The sequence below is a fragment of the Camellia sinensis genome, chromosome 12, assembly GCF_055761805.1.
Source record: "Camellia sinensis isolate YWXY chromosome 12, ASM5576180v1, whole genome shotgun sequence".
NCBI classification, from domain to species: domain Eukaryota; kingdom Viridiplantae; phylum Streptophyta; class Magnoliopsida; order Ericales; family Theaceae; genus Camellia; species Camellia sinensis.
In genome coordinates, this window is record NC_138972.1 from 134,738,535 (window position 1) to 134,753,096 (window position 14,562).

Consider the following 14,562-nt stretch of genomic DNA (forward strand, 5'->3'; position numbering starts at 1 on the left):
TTTGTGAAAGTTTGGGCCTTTTGTGTTATTTTACAAAAGTTGGGGTTTTATTTGTAATAAACCTAGATGCATGTTTGGTATAGAGAAATGGAATAAATGTTGAATCATTGATGAAGATGGGACCTAAGGGTGGTGATGGTAATTATGGAAAATGACCTAATTACATTGTTTAATTAATTGAGATAATTAATTGTGGGAAATGAGGAAATGAAATGGAATTGTTGAGATTGGGAGTGCATGGGGTTAAAGGGTGTAGTTGAATTATTTATCACTCACCGAATTGAAATGTCGATTGAATATCCATTGTGCATTTATTTCCTGCTTAGAAATAATTGCTTTGGGCTACCGGTGGAGGGTAGTGTTGATTGTTGTAGACAATGCTTGATGATTAGGCAAACTAAAACTAATCAATTGGATGTGTCATAGAGCATGTCTGTTGATAGAATACATTAATTTTATGTATTGATTGATTGCATATGTGATTCTGTGTTTATATGCATTACTTGTGTATGGGAGGAGATAGGAGATGTACTCCACGGTTTAGGGGAAGATGGGGGATGTACCTCTAAACCGGTTAATGGTTTAGGGGAAGATGGGGGATGTACCTCTAAACCGGTTGTTGGAATGTTGATACAGCTCATATGCTTATCGGTTGAAGTGTTGATACAGCTCATATGCTTATCTGTTGTAGTAGTGATATAGCTCATATGCTTATCTATTGAAAAGTTTGTTTGATTTGATATAGCACTAAAATGTATATCATCATTGTTTGCGAAGTATGGGAGTAGTTTATGTGTTATTGATACAACACCATAATGTGTATCCACCTTGGATTTCGAAAGTGTTCTAGTGATGAACTATAATCTCATCAAACGTTCTGGCCAGAGTACTGAGCCTTGTTTTCAAACTCAAGGTTGAACAAAAATGAAAAGTGAATTGTAACATAGACTTGGCTGTCATGGTAACGTAGGGAGATGTAAATGGAAGTGTCAGTGTTGACCATCTATCAGTTGCTAATCTTTTAGTCATTGTCCATGGTTGGTTTAGTGTATTTCTACTGGGCTGTGGCTCACCCTATATGGGAATATCATTTTCAGGTACAGGTAGCATGCCACCTCCAAGGACGTAGCTTGGGAGGCCAGAGGCGGACTTTTTTGTTGTTTTACTTTTGATGTATTACTTGTAAATTCAAGCCAAGGGCTTAACGTGTTTGAGTTAGTACTCTTTGTTGTAACCAAGTGTTAACTTGGAAAGCTGTAAGCCCATAGGGCATTTGCTTTTGTTATTAACATGTAATACTTTTTGTAATGAAACTCTGTTAAATGAAAGAATGTGGAGCTTTTGAATATCAATGCATGTCTTATTTAATGGGTTTAAAGCTATTATTTTGAGGGCGTTACACTGCTTCTTGCATAGGAGAATCCAGTGCCAACAGGGGCATCTAAAAATATTATGTTAGCAACCTGAACAGTGTCATTTGCATGAATTTGTAGCTTTCACATTAATGTTAATTTATAATCAAAGCACTACAATAATAGGATGAATTTTCACAGGGTAAAGTACATCTTACACTGTTTAAAGTATAGGAAAATTTTACTCTACACTCTTCACTTAATTTTACATTTTTTTTTTTTTTGTTTTTGTTTTTGAATAGTCACTTAATTTTACTTTGCCTTCTGATTTTTATTTGTCCCTGTAATCTCTTAGACTTTGAGTCAAGTAACAATCGAGCATAATGGAAGTACTAAAGTAGTATTTTAGTAAAAGTATTAGAGCTGCTAAGGGCTAATAAGGGATTTTGATAAAGGTGTAGGGTACTAAATGTACTTATTACTATCACCTTGTTGTTCTCGATGAGTTTTTGAAATGGTGTTATACAAATAGGCCCAATTGCAATTGACTTAAAATTTAAGAGTTGATTGATATAATTAAAAGGTCGGGGGTAAAATAGAATTGAATGTGAAGTATAAGAGTGCAAAGTGATATATATTTACCTTTAAAGTAGTGTCTACTACTCAATGTTTACTTTGGTTTCTCAACCATTGGGTTTTTGTTAATGTGGTCTAGCTAGAGCATTTCTGACTAGTATGGAATGGCTCTCCAGATGTAGTTAGCTAGTAGCAACTCCAACGCTAGTAGATTAACAAAAGTATATATAAAAGGTACATTTTGTGATTTTACCAAACCACTTTGTCTAGTGTGAACTCTAACAACATTCTTTACTCCTGAAATTGGTTTGTCAAGAATGAGGCAAAATGTTTACTGGGTTGCCTATCTTATTTGAGTTCTACTATGTGATGAGATTGGCCAAAATGCTTAAAATGTCTCTCTTGATTGAGATGTTCTAAGAGAAGGAGAGGCAAAACAGCTAGCATGATGGTTAGGTTGTTGGAGAAGTGAAAATGAGGAGACTAGCTAAATTGACTGAAGATGTTCATTTAGTCAGTTTATTCGAGATGCTATTAGTAACTGCTGTCTGGTTTTCTAACAAAAAATGTCACATGGTATCAACAGTTTTTTTCACTTTGACTCCTTGAACATTACATTAAACTTTCCTACTCTAAATGTCTCTCCTGATTGAGATGTTCTAAGAAGAAGACGAGAGGCAAAATAATCAGCATAATGGCTAGAGAAACAAAATTGAGAGGAGACTAGCTAAAGTGATTAAAGATGTCCATTTAGTTAGTCTATTGGAGATGTTCTTAGTAACTGTTGCCTAGTTTTCTAACAAAAAATGCCACATGCTGTCAACACTTCTACTTTGAATCCTTAAGCATTACACTTTCCTACTTTGACCTTTCAAGTGTTACAATTTTTTTTTTTTTTTCTTTCATTTGACCTTTCAAGTGTCACATGACATTTTATGTTAAAGAATTTGATGACGACTGTCAACTGGACCACATTGACAAAAATTCAATAGTTCAAGGAAAAATAAAAATAAAAAAAGAAGTCTAAAACCTTGATGCTTTTGTGTGCAAACTGGAATTTATCCAGCTTTATACCTTTGTCCATGAGTATGGGTTCAATGCAAATGTTGGAATGTGCCCATTGGAATTTCCGGAGTCAAAAGCTAATGGACCTACGCATTGATGAAAAATATATATATATTAAGTTCTGCTTAGAAAAATCACATTGTCACATAGCATTTTTATTAGGGAAAAAAAAAAACCAGAAAATATTTTTTTTATGGTTCGCTGCAACCTCGAAACTAATATATCAGTGGTGGTCTTAGTTGTGGTCGTTAGGTGGAGGAACATGTAGGGATGGGGAAAGTGGCGGTGGTAGCGGTGGTAGCTGTGATAATAATGCGATAGCATTGACGAGACTTTAATTTAGAAAATATTTTTCACATTTTTAAAGTGAAAAACATTTTTCACCTCAACGAATCTTGTTTTCTATTGATCATAGAAATTGTTTTGTATTGACTTTCATTTTTTGTAGTACCAAATACTAGAAATGCAGAAATATATTTTACCGAAACAAATGGAGCAATATATACATCAAAGCAACGATTACGTACACTCATATGTAACGATTATATGCAAAGTTGTTAAAATTGGGATCCTTGGTGGGATCGTTGGAAGGATTCTGTGGATCGGATATTAAAATTGGATCGAGAATCCTAATATTTTACTTTTAATGCAAAATAAAATAAAAAAAATTATTGTTAATGATAATCTATGTTACATAATTTTAAATCATTAAATGATAAATTTGACATAATGCATCTTCTAAATTATAGATGTCTGAAAAATGCGTTTGTAGTCAATTTTTTATATATTGATATAAACATATACACACACACATATATACATATATAACAAAATAAATAATCAGAAAAAAATTGGTAAAATCAAGATCATAGTAAAATTGAAATCGTGGATCATACTAAATTTGAAATCCTACTATGATTCACATCGTTTAACGCAATTAAAATCTTAAAATCATACGATGTAGATTAAAGTTATAGCGATCCAGGTTTTATCCTGACCTTTGTTGTGTTCCGAACTCGGATTCCGTGGTTGGATGTTGCTGTCTTTATCTTGTTTCCTCTCTTTAATTCTTTGAAATTGAGTTGTGGGTCACGTTGAGTGAGTTTGGAACAGGTTGGTAGGGAGTTGGTACAAATGATTGCTGCCCAGGTTTTGGCTTCTTCGCTTGAGCGAGGCTTTTTGCGCTCGAGCGAGACTTGGGTATGTGCTTCTTCGCTTGAGCGAGGGTTCTTGCGCTCGAGCGAGGATTGAGAGTCCTCAGGTCTTTTCCCAGACGCACCTTTTCTGGGAAGGTGAAAGTGCGTCACTCGAGCGAGGCTCCTTGCGCTCGAGTGAGCCTTATGAAATTGTTTCTTCGCTCGAGCGAGAATTTTTGTACTCAAGCGTGCGTCTGCGTTGGTGGCAGACCTGAAGCTTGGCATTTTACGCTCAAGCGACGTTTCTTGCACTCGAGCGAGGTCACTGGTTGTGTCTGGTCACTCTTAAGCAAGTCTCGCATATATCAGTTCGCAGCAGCGTGATTTTAACACTTTTTGATCTCTTTCTCATTCAAAACCCTAGATCGGCTGCCTCACCCTAGTTGTTACCAAATTAGATTGGGTCTCCACAAATTAGATATAATATATATAAAATATATTATACCCAAACCAAACCAAAATAAATTTTTTTAACCAAAATCAATTGGGTCTCAACTCCAAGAAGGAGTATATCCCAACAGTGATGAGGTGGAAAGAGAGAGCTTTCGCTTTGGGTACAGCTCAGCTGGTGATAGGGGGTGGAAAAAAAAGGGAGTCTTAAACATTTTTGAAAAATAAATAAGGGGAATTGGTAGAGAAATGTAAAAAAATATAATAATAAAATGGAGCCGATATTCCCACTCCACTATGTATAATAAAAGATAAAGAAGTAAGTATATTTGAAGCAAAGTTGAGTGAGAATAACGACTCCCTAATAAAATTAGTTTATATTTCATTCATTAATTGAAGCCTCTTATTTTATGAAGTTCATTAGCAGAGCTAGCAAAATTTATTTTTTGACTCCTTTCCAGCAAATAAATTCCTTTTGTTTTATGTCTTCATTGTCTAATATTCTGTTCTACTTCTACCCATTTTAATTAAATGTTAAATGCATTCATTTTATTTTTGCTCAATGTTTTGAAAATTAGACCGGAAAGAACTGACAGTGAATGAAAGCAACTTGTAAAGTTTGAACCCAAGACGTCAAGAATGAGATTGTTACGTTCCACTTGACCAAAATGTATCTTGTTAAGTAATGGTATAAATATTTTATTTATTGTATTTCATTCATTTTCTTTCATCTATTACTATAATTAACATTTTTACAAACAAGATCAATATAAAAATAAATATTTAAACTCATATATTTGGTATATAAATATATATTTTACATTTAATATTTATATTTATTTAAATATAATTTTTAATATATTTATTAAATAATTATAACGTCACGATTTGATCCGGTTCAACCCAACGGTTGAACTAGTAATCTATCCATTCAATTCTTTTTCCGGTTCGCTTACCGATCCAATTTTTAAAATATTACTCTTAAGTACATGTAATTCTTTTATCTCACATAACCAATTAATTACCGGACCAAAATCTTAAGATAGCTTCAAAAAAAAAGAGTAAGAAATGAAACATTTAACTACTAGTCAGAGCATCTCCAACGGTTCACCTAATTTTTTACCAAATCTGAGTAAAAAAATGACCATTTTCTCAATCTGATACAGAATGCTCCAATGGTTTATTTTCATCAAATCTGCTCTAGGGACAACTGGTTGGTTGACCGGTGAGGCAAAAAAAAAAATTTTTTTTTTTTTTGAATTGTTTGAACCTACCTATTTGAACAGTTTGAACCTTTTAGTAGTCGACCGGTTGGTCGACCGGCTGGTCAACCGGGAAGGCAAAAAAATATATATATATATATATATATTTAATTGTTTGAACCAATCCATTTGAACTGTTTGAACCTTTTAGTGGTCGACCGGTTGGTCAACCGGCCGGGCAACCGGCAGGTTGACCGGTTCAGCTCTTCCAACGGTCAGGAACAGTAATTTGGTAAAATCTGCAGCTTATTCTCAGTTTGATAATTTTTTTACTGAATTCTCATTTTGATATCAATTTGGTGAAACGGTTGGAGCACCAAAAAGTACTTTTTTCACCAAAATTTAAATTTGATACCAAGTTTGGTTCACCGTTGGAGATGGTTTCCGTCACCAAAATTTTAAGCCTGTATATTATTTAGAGTCATCACAAGTGAACTGGCATTATATATATAATTATTTTTTTGCTCATGTTTTCTTTCTTTTGTTATAACAACTCTAGTGATATGCTGAAGCAGCTTCCTTTGGGAGTTCACTAAAATGTTGGTTTAATGATAAAAAGTAAGTTAATTCATTGGACATATTCAAAAAAAATAAAAATAAAAAAATTGACTTTTCAATTAATTTTTTTAAGTGGCTAAATTGATTTTTTATTTTATTTTTATTTTTTTTTGGGGGGGGGCGCGGCGCAGAAAATAAGTTTGCCAAATAACCTAAATCTTTTTTTAGCATAATGATTTTTTTTTTTTTTTGGACCAATGAACAAGTTTATTAGCCGGCACCAAATGAACTAAACTCAAAATTTAGCAAAGCTTTTCAAAAAGTTGCCGAAATGGTTTGTGATTTTTTCAGTTCAAATTTAGACTAACTTTGGTGGATGTAATAAATTGAAAAGGATATAAATAAATCTGATAAAACATTATGGAGCAACGTGAGGGCAAAAAAGAATCAAATCCAAAGTGAAAAAAAAAAATGCTAAAACTTGGCAGTGTAATATATCCAAAATAAAAATGTTAGGCAATGTGCTAGATTCACTCTTATAAGCTACTTAATTCTCATAACCTCTACTTCAAAAATGGGGAAATCATTGTCGGAAGTCTTCAAACATTTTCCAATTACACCATTTGGGAAAAATTACTCATAAATCCCATTTGAAAAAAAATTATTCCATTTAGTTTTAGAAATTTTCTTTCAAACCAATTAGCCTTTTTTTTTTAGATATGTTGTATTTCCTTGATTTGGGGGTTTGGGAGTTTACTTGTTTGCTCTTGTGTGTAATTTTGTTTGTATTTTTTCTTGATGTTGGGTATGTGTGGATAATGTAGGTTTTTACATTTCTATTTTTTTGTAGGGATTTAGAGGAGTGATTTGTGGGTGGATGGCATTACTCGTTTGTGATGTTACAAGACACTACATTTTTAAATACTAAACAAACATAGAGATTTAACATTTACATAACAATTTGACTTATACCACCACCACAAGCCCACTACAAACAATCACACCTATCCTACCCTATTATAATATTGACATTAGTTAACATTCAAATAGCCCAAATCACTAACACACTACCATATCCCCAATAATAATATCCATAACAATGTAAAAAAACAGAGACCATTTAACATGTACATTACGCATGTTAATACAAACATCACAACGACAAAATGCGGCCAACAGAAACCACAAAGTTACACAACACAATCATTGTTTGGCAACATAAAGTTACACCAACTTGCCAAATGACATCTACACATACGAAACCCACAAACAGAACAACGGCAACACCACCAAAATCCCAATGTACTCCAAACCCACATTACCATTCACATACAACAACAATACGATGTGAACCTATAACATTACCAACATGAATGAGGAATTGCGTGCAGTGATTTGGGGGGTTGTTGATGTTACCAAGTTGATGTGGGTGTATTGATGTTGGATTGTGGGGTTTGCTGAAGGAGGTGTAGGTGATTTTTTTTTTTTTTTTTTTTCGGTGTTGCTTCGGTGCCTGTGTTGCTGACGAATTGTGCAGCAATTTACAAGTTAGTTTTATATTGTTTGTGATTGGTTCAATGTGTTAGGTTGTGGTTTCACTGTTGGTGGGTGTGTTGGGAAGTATGGAGTTTAATGTGTTAATGTTACGATGCCATTATGGGGGTGTTGTTTGACTGTTGTCACGAGTTATGTTGTTTAATTTTCGGTCGATGCGGTGTTAGTAATGCCATTCCTCAACAAGTTCAAGATTGATTGTGACGAAGATTTGCAAAACATATTGTGCCTTGCAAAGTCATTCGGGCTTGATCATATTGTCCCGGGTTTCAATCGTCACCCGTTCTTTAATCAAACCGTACCACAACAACACTTCACAAAAAAACCACCATCACGCATATAAAATTTTACAAACAAAAAACTAAAAAGACCATTACAGGCTATCACGCTACTCACCTCTTGCAACCAATCGTGCACTATTACGTAATGAAAACACAAATTCCAACATATATCTAAATGTCATTCGCCTAACTGACGTACCACTACATCGAACATTTCACCAACATGAATGTGGTTGCAGGTTGCGTTGTTTAATTTTCGGTCGATGCGGTGTTAATAATGATAGCATTACATCACGGTGTGTTATTTTATTCCAGTATATTTCTGAATGTCATTCGCCCAATCAACATACCACTACATCAACCATTTTACCAACATGGATGTGGTTGCCATCACACAGTACCTAACAGGGACGTAATTTATTTTACAAAGACACACATCCATAAACGAACCCAACCCAAAGGAGATCCAACCATTTAACAACATAAGGACAAATTAATATACATATTGACAAACCACATGTTTAGGTTAACTTTTTGACTTTTTATAGAAAAATGTGTATTAAAAAATTGTATAAATTAGTGTGTAGGAAAAAATTAGGATTGGGAGTTGTGCAGCCGTAATTTTTGACTTTTGGTAAATAGTGATAACTTTTTAACTTTTTAAATAGCTTTTTGACTTTTTGACTTTTTGACAAGTTGCTAAACTTGGCCAAAGTAATAACACAAGTAATATACATATTGACAAACCACATGTTTTTCATGTTTCTTTATAATGTGATTAGCAAGTCATGCCCGTGAAAATCTCATCTCACGAAACAGACATGATTGGCCAGAAGGGTCCAAAAGCACCATCCCCAGGAGGGTTTAGAAAAATATCTCCATTTGACAATTAAATTCAATCACCAAATAGTCCACCATCCATAAAATGATTACCCGTTTCATCCTAGTCTAAGTTTCGTGTCAATTAAGTTACTTCCACAAAAACAAATTAATTATTTTTAATTAGCACGAAATTTCTTGAATTTTTGGTGCATCCAATCTTCAACTTGATTTCCAACAAACAATTCAATGTCATGCATTGAAATATATGTACCTGGACGGAACCAAGCATAGACTCTGCTTCGCTGAAAATCCTTGTTTACTAGAAAGAAGTCTTTGATGAACGCATGTGGAAAAACAATAAATAGGAAATTTTTTGGGCTTTTTTTTATGGCTACAATTTAACCAGTGTCAATTTCTTCTAGTGAAATTCATGGATTCCTATTTAGAAAACAAAAAAACCCATTCTTATTTAAATACTATATATATACACAAACATTGTATTTCTACAATAAAATTCCGGTTCCACCCCTGAATATGTATTACTAATCATATTCATTAGAGTCATTACTGATAGAACTATATAGATTTTGTTGATTTTTACAGTAATGGACTTGTATTTGATCCTCAAAGTCCCACTCACCTTTCTCATAAAAGTTAGAAGACGAGCTGTTTCTTCTGAGTCTGAACTAGCATAAGCAGAGGCATTTGTTACATAGGTGAAACCGGCGCCAACGGGTGCATCTATGAATATTATGTTTGCAGTCTGAAAAATAATATATATGTACATATATGTCATGATTAATGGACCAAAACATAGTTCAAAAACTGGAAACAAAACCAGTATTTCAAATGTGTACCTTAGTCCATGAGTGTGGGCAGTGTATCAGTTCTGGTATGCCATGGCCAGGGTAACTTAGATTGAATTCTAATGGACCTACAAAATAAACATGCATATATCATGCTCTTTTTTTTTTCTTTTTTTTTTTTTTTCTTGTTTTGCAAGATTCCCAAATATAAGTTCAACTATGCATAAAAATAAATAAAAAAAATTATAAAAAAAAAAAAAGAAGGTGAAATGAAATGGGTATCTACCAAAAGATTCTCTTAGGGTGTGTTTGTTTGGACAGACTGGATAAGGAGGGATTATAATCCATCAGACTGTTAGTCCTGAGATACATTGTTTCCGGACAATTTGGTTGGACTGGATTTATATCTTATATTTGTTTAATCATGGGATTAAATGTCTGGATTAGACTATTTTTAGTGAATCCAATGTTTAGTTGGACAGACTAAATAAGGATAGATGTTCAAAAGACTATTTTACCCTTATAATTTATAATTTTTATTTAATATATAATTTTAAATTTGTAATCTATAATTTATAATTTAACAACACTAAAAAATTTTAATTTATGAGCCCATAATTTTTAATTTATTATTTTCAATTAAATTAAATTTATAATTTATATTTTTTATTTAATATATAATTTTAAATTAACAACACTAAAAGAATAATTTTATTTAATATATAAATTTAATTTTTTAACAGCACTAAAAAAATTTAATTTATAAGGCCATAATTTTTAATTTATTATTTTTAATTTAATTTATAATTTATAATTTATAATTTATATTTTTTATTTAATATATAATTTTAAATTACCAACACTAAAAAAATAATTTTATTTAATATATAAATTTAATTTTTTAACAACATTAAAAAAATTATAAGTCCATAATTTTTAATTTATTATTTTTAATTAAATTAAATTTATAATTTATATTTTTTATTTAATATATAATTTTAAATTAACAACACTAAAAAAATAATTTATAAATGTTCAAAAGACTATTTTGCCCTTTTTCAATTGTTTATTAAGTAATAGCATGAGGGTAAAATGGATATTTCACACATTAGTCCCCATGGGATACCAATCCCATAGAAATAATCTCACTCATCCTCCTAGGATACAATAATCCCTCATTTGAGGGACTAATAATCCGAAGGGACTATTAATCCGAAGCAAAAAAATTGAACCAAACAATAGACTATTAATCCGAATGGATTAATAGTCCAATCCCATAAAATAATCCCTCAAAACAAATACAATCTTAATGTAACATTATGACCACAAAGTACATTCATGGAAAAAAATTAAATAGAAGAGAAAACCTTATTTTAAAAAGTATACTTAGGCCTCGTTTGGCAAGAGGCTATTTTAGCCAATTAGCCAAAAAGTTACTAAATTAGCCAAAAAGCCAACAACCCATACCAAAAAGTCAAAGATTCTCTTTTCTCTCTACTTTTTGCACATCTTTTCGTAATTAGCCAAAAAGTCATCCCAAACATACAAGTTTTTTTTCCTACCTTTTTAGCCAAATAGCCAAAAAGTTACTAAATTAGCCTGTTCCCAAACGAGGCCTTAATGTCACATGGGATCACTCTCCAATTTTTTCTATTCACCGCTCTTTTTCCACCGCAAGATGCGCCGACAATTAAATAATTATTTTGGTACATGGTGTGGTGAGGTGAGGGTTCAGAACCGACAAATAGTAAAAATAGGAATTAATCATCTCAGATCACGTAATGTAATGTTGGCATCATTTTTTTTTTTGGTTACTGAAAAATCCTCCTTACCCTCCCATAGGTCCAAAACAACGCCCCTTGCAGAGATTATCAGAGTGTCCTATTAGCCGTTCCGAGCATGGAGACTATAACCTGGGAACTTGCTCCGACCTCCCAAAATAAGCTCCGCTTAAGTCAAGACTCGCACAGCGGAAGAACATTGAACCCACACCAACTGCTAATTAAACAACTTGAGGTCTAACCTCCTAACCAACTGTGCTTCGCCTAGAAGATTAGTCCAGGGAAAAGAGAATTGAACCTGTGACCTGGGCTTAAATCCCAAGCCTAAACCACAACGCCATCCACTCTTGGCATCATTACTTTCATCTTAGATGGACTCACACCCCCACGATAAATGCAATGCTTCTAACAATCTGTTCTATGTACTTTTCTGGGAAAATTGTGCTTGTTCAACACCTATACATGCACCCTAAGAATGCAGATTTCTCGCCTATTGAAAAAACAAAAACAAAAACAAAACAAAACGAAACAAAACAGAACATAAGGAGAGAGGGAGATAACAGATTGGTAGAAAAGGCCATTCAAACCGGAACAATCGGGTCCTCCATTCAGATACAGTATGAGCGGGTCGACTCCCGAGTGACCCTATGACGATTCAACAAAGTAGTAGAAAAACTCGATTTCATCAACACTTACATATCTAATTATTACAAAACAAAACCCCATTAACCCATCAGTGAACTAAAGTATAGTCTCATTGAGAGTTTAAGTGAAAAGACTAAAATATCCTTATATATAAGTAATCTCATTGTGCAAATTACAAATATTTTTGTCATTTTATCGAAAGTGAAATTGAATTTAACCCCTTGTATGCAATTTATCCTAGCATTTGAAAATCAGCACATAGCAATCTTATTGTTACCATTTTACACTTGCTACTAATTTAAATAAAATGTTTGACGATACACTTTAGTCCACAAACGACATAAGAGTTATGTGATTATTTTCAAATGATAAGGAGAAAATCACAAAAAAAGTAAAGTGAAGTTTGCCAAAGTTTTTATATGGAAATTATATGCCGTGACGAATGAGAGTAATTATGCAGTTTTTCAGGAACTATGTTGACTATGTTCATGTCTAATAACAGGAGTTGTGTTTATTGGTCTCGCAGACAAACACGTAGCATTTTGGACCAATGTGATAATTTCTACTCGATATTGAATTCAAACAGATAAGAAACACACTTGCCCTGTTTCTAGAGTGAAGGGTAAATCGCCGAAAAAGCCTGGTAGAGTCTTCACAATCCAGCCAGAGAGTGCAGCTCCAGTGAAACCAGTAAAATCAACAAATGCAAACACAAGCATTTGCTTGAAAAAGAAGACATTATTGTTTTGCCCCTCAAAAAAAGTTGCCACTTTGATGGCTATACAGTTCAAGTTATATGATATCTTCTCTTTACAAATGCATATACCTATTCAGTACTGAAATTGTCTTAACCACAATTCTAACAGTGGGGTTGAAAAGGTGTTGTTAACTGCAAAAATGTACAGTTGGTTGGTGGGCGGTTTTGGAGAGTGAACCATACCAGAAACTCATGTCACCAACCTAACATTTTATAATGTGTCAATTCTTGGAATATTTTGAATATATATTATATATGATACTAGGGCATTTTGGAAAGAAGTTAAAAAAGTTAAATTTTTTTGGCTTTTTAGCTTTTTTCAGTCAAAGAAAACGGTTTTTTTTGCCAACAAAAGTCGCCAAAAAACTAAAAAAAGTCAAAAAATTAACTTTTTACCAACTTTCCAAAGCACCACATTGTATACACATGTGGCTTTTTAGATGAAGTCTCTTCAAATAATATATTTTTGGGAAAACTACAAAAAATAAATAAATAAAATAAAATAATCAACGTTTGACCTGATAATAACTCAAACCTTAGAATTTTAATTTTGTCAATTTAAGCCCTATACTTTTAAATTCATTTCAATCTTATCCATCCATCAAACTCTGTTACATTGACTAACCAAAAAAAATAAATAAATAATCATAAATCAAATGAGCTCAAATCAAATACAAAATTCACAAAATACCAATTTCATCAGCATCAATGCAAAAATTTAGTCAAATTAAAATAGTCAACTTTTCAAACGAGCCCTTAGTATGTGTAAAAAAATAAAGAGACGATGTGACAGCCATCTACTTATTATTATTGTTAGGTATGGGTACATGACAAATTTTAGATTTTAATTTATTTTGGTTTTAAAAAAAAATCAAATTTTAACACTGTAATTGATAAAATAAAAAATTGATAAAATAAAATTAAAATTTATATTGATAAAATAAAAAATTCATAATTTGTTTGACTGATGGCTAGGATTGAAACTATTTCAAAAATATATAATTTAAATTGATAAAATTAAAATTTGAGGTTTTGATTTGTTATTAGGATTAAACACTTGGAATTTTTTTTATAATTTTATCGATTTTTTTTTATTACCATAATTGCAACTCTATTTGGTTTTGTAAATTTTAAAAATAGTTCGTGAATTTTGAATTTGAATTTTTTTTAAGTGAAATTTTAAAATAATTTGGGCAATTTGTATTTTCAAAAACATTTATCCCCCCCCCCCCCCCCACTACTTAGCCTTAAAAATAGAGGATAATTATCATCTAATTAATTGTATTAGGCTTAGAAAATATTGTGTGTACCACTACTTAGCTTGTGTTTTTATATTTTTGTCAAAAAGAACAACATCAAAATTAGATAATTAAACTATACAATAAAGACAAGAAAAATCTAAAAGTGGGCCAGTATTATATATCCAGTATAGATCCAGCTAAAGTTCTTGTTTGGTTCCACCATTCCTTCAATAAGTTGTGTTGTTCAAATGGTGGGTTCACTTGTAAAAATTGAGAAGTCGAAGTCTTCGTAGACATAGGACTACAAGAGAGAGAGAGAGAGAGATTTGAATAGTA

At 32.3% G+C, this 14,562-nt stretch overlaps 1 long non-coding RNA gene across 2 annotated transcripts; it reads right to left on the reverse strand.

Annotated features, from left to right (window-relative positions):
- Window positions 1-9,437: 9,437 nt before the first annotated feature.
- On the reverse strand, window positions 9,438-13,138 carry LOC145804797 (uncharacterized). 2 transcript variants are annotated; one of them, XR_014347254.1, is made up of 3 exons: window positions 11,419-13,097; window positions 9,854-11,187; window positions 9,438-9,759 (listed from the first exon to the last, which is right to left on the reverse strand). It is a non-coding gene; the product is annotated as an uncharacterized LOC145804797 (long non-coding RNA). The 2 variants fall into 2 exon arrangements; XR_014347253.1 differs by having other exon boundaries at window positions 9,854-13,138.
- Between the last annotated feature and the right edge of the window lie 1,424 nt (window positions 13,139-14,562).